Source organism: Phacochoerus africanus, chromosome 11 (genome assembly GCF_016906955.1).
Source record: "Phacochoerus africanus isolate WHEZ1 chromosome 11, ROS_Pafr_v1, whole genome shotgun sequence".
NCBI classification, from domain to species: Eukaryota; Metazoa; Chordata; class Mammalia; order Artiodactyla; family Suidae; genus Phacochoerus; species Phacochoerus africanus.
In genome coordinates, this window is record NC_062554.1 from 108990127 (window position 1) to 108993186 (window position 3060).

Here is a 3060-nt window from a genome sequence, read left to right on the forward strand (position 1 = left end):
TATGATATCACTTATATCTAGAACCTATCTACAGAAAAGAAACAAACTCATGGACCTGGAGAAAGACTTGCGGTTGCCAAAGGGAAGGGTGTGGGAGTGGGATGGACTGGGAGTTTTGGGTTAGTAAATGCAAACGATAGAATTTAGAGTGGATAAGCAATGAGATCCTGCTGTACATCACAGGGAACTGTATCTAGTCACTTGAGATGGAACATGTTGGAGGATAACATGAGAAAAAGAATGCATGTGTATGTGTGTGTGTGTGACTGGATCACTTTGCTGTACAGCAGAAATTGACAGAATACTGTAAATCAACTATAATAGAAAAATAAAAATCTTAAAAAATTAAAAAAACACCCAATCTAAATCCAATGACAAGTGTCATAAGAGCCAACAAAAGGAGGGACACACAGGGAAGGGGGTAATGTGAGGGTGAAGGCAAAGACCAGGGTGATGCTGTCACAAGTCAAGATACCAAGAAGGATTCTCCTCTAGGTCTTTTGTGGGAAATGTGGCCCAGCCAACACCTTGGCTTCAGATTTCTCATCTCCAGAACTGTGAGAGAATGGATTTCTGTGGCTTTAAGTTGCCAGGTTTGCAGTCATTTGCAAACATCATATTTGTGGTCCATTCACAGGGGACTTGGTGAGACCCTTATAGTTTTCTTATTTCTTTTCATGGTCAAACCAGTGGCTCCCACCTCCCGCAACCTGGACTCTGTTGTGAGAGCCTTGATAGATGGGTCTGTGTCAGGCACTGAGCTGAGCTACATGCCTTCTAATTGAATGCTTACAGCAAACCTGTGACCTGGCTATTAGGTCCACTTAGAAATGTGGTGACTAAGGTTTCAAGAGATGAAGTCGCTTGCCCAGGGACACTTGGTAATAACATTGACTACCGTTCATTGAACACCTGCTTTGTGCTGGACATGGCATGGAACTTTGCACATGTGTCCTCACTGAAATCTCTAGAAACTTCTGAGGCTGGCACCATTTGTTCACTCCTTAGCATATTTCCATAGGGTGCCAACCATAAGCCAGCCACTGTCCTAGATGCCAGGGACCCTTCCTCTTTGGAGACTGCACTCTATAAGCTGACACAGACAATAAACAAATTAGGGAGTCAAATATCGCATCTGGTGTTAAGAGCTAGTGAGAAAAATCAGGGGAGGGAGAAAGGGAATGATGGGATGGGTGGGGTGGGGAGTTGCAGGGAGGTACAGTTGTAAATAGTTTGGTCAGGGAAGGCCTTGGGGAGGAGAGGCCGAGACTGAGAGTGGAGAAAGGAGTGTTGTGGGGAAAGGCAGGCTCGACTCTATTACACGGAACAAGATTCTGAGGTTCTGGGAGGGGCAGTGATCTGCCCATGACCACATTTCTCTTCATAATAAGGGGACATCTGTGCTGAAGGTCCTTTTTTTTTGGCCACACCCACAGCATGCGGGATTTCTGGGGCCAGGGATTGAATGGGTACCATAGCAGTGACCTGAGCCACAGCAGTGACAATGCCTAATCCTTAACCTGCTGAGCCACCAAGGAACTCCCCAAAGGTGCTTTAAAAACATTATTTATAGGAGTTCCCGTCGTGGCGCAGTGGTTAACGAATCCAACTAGGAACCATGAGGTTGCGGGTTCGATCCCTGGCCTTGCTCAGCGGGTTAAGGATCCCGCATTGTCGCAGACTCAGCTCGGATCCCGCGTTGCTGTGGCTGTGGCTTAGGCTCGGCAGCTACAGCTCTGATTCAACCCTTAGCCTGGGAACCTCCATATGCCACGGGTGTGGCCCTAGAAAAGACCAAAAAAAAAATTATTTATAACCATTACAATAATCCTTATCATCAAGTAGCACAGTAATATATCTTTATATTGTATTTATAGATATATTTCATAAAGTATGTTGTTAATACAGATGAAGACCTCACCATAGAGGAGTAAAGTGACCTGCTAGGCAGTGGTCTGTGACAGAGCCAGGCTCCCAGTGCATGTCACCAGGCACAGGCCCTTCTCCACTGCTGCCAATGACACCTGCCGACTGCCATTGCATCTCAAGTCAGACAGGAGGGTGCGTCCCTGGGAGTCAGTTTCTGTAAGAGAGAGTTGTTATAGCTACAGAAGTATCACAAATCTCCCTCTTCTCTCATCCAAAGAAGTTTATACTTCAGGGCCAGCTGGAAGCACACAATCTACTTCCTTTTCTCTGTAAACTCTTTTGGGTCCCACTAATTTTACTGATCATTAAGGTGTAAGGGTTGGGAGTAGGTGCAGGTTAAATTTTTCTCCTATCATTTTCTTCCCTAAGGAACCAGTTACTTTCACAAATACTTTCTTGATTACATATAAAGCTAGTATTTGATTCTGAACATATTTTTAAAAATAGTCTTAATGGTAATAGATACGGTCAACATTTGTCTCAAACTGTGGGAGCTTGCCATCTAGTGGCTTCATGCTGAAATTACTTTTCATTTTAGAATGTTTCTTCATTTAGAAAGAGAGAAAATGATCAATCAGAGTTGTATGAGCAAATCTTATTCAAAAACGCAATTTTAATGGACAGATAGGAATGCTATATGGACAGATAACTAGATTGTAGTATAGAATTAACAATAATTTAAGTGTAAGTTTCCTGGGGTTACTGAGCCTCTGATGATTAAATTGCCCAGGCTTTTCTAAAAACATTTAAGTAACTGAGAGATTGGGAAGTAATGAGTGTCTGGCGGGTTTCAACCCTGGAAAGACCAGTGACATGATTCTTAGTTTTAAATTCCTTCTGGTGAAAAGTCTAGACAGTATCTCTTATGATATGCAAGTCTAGGGGTTAAAATAGGGTCACCATTCATTGTTTAAAAAAAAAAAAGTTTTGCCCACTTGCCTCCCATCTTTTATTGTGGGGTCTTCCATTTCCCTTGAACCCCCTCTACACCCCCAACTAGGATAGAGTGTTCCCTGGAGGTTATCTTTCCTGGGCTTCTGATCACAGGTGCCTCTGTGGTACAGAGGGTGCCAGAGCCAGACTGCCTGGATTCCGCCTTGGGCAAGTTATTCATGTCCTATTTGTTAGGGT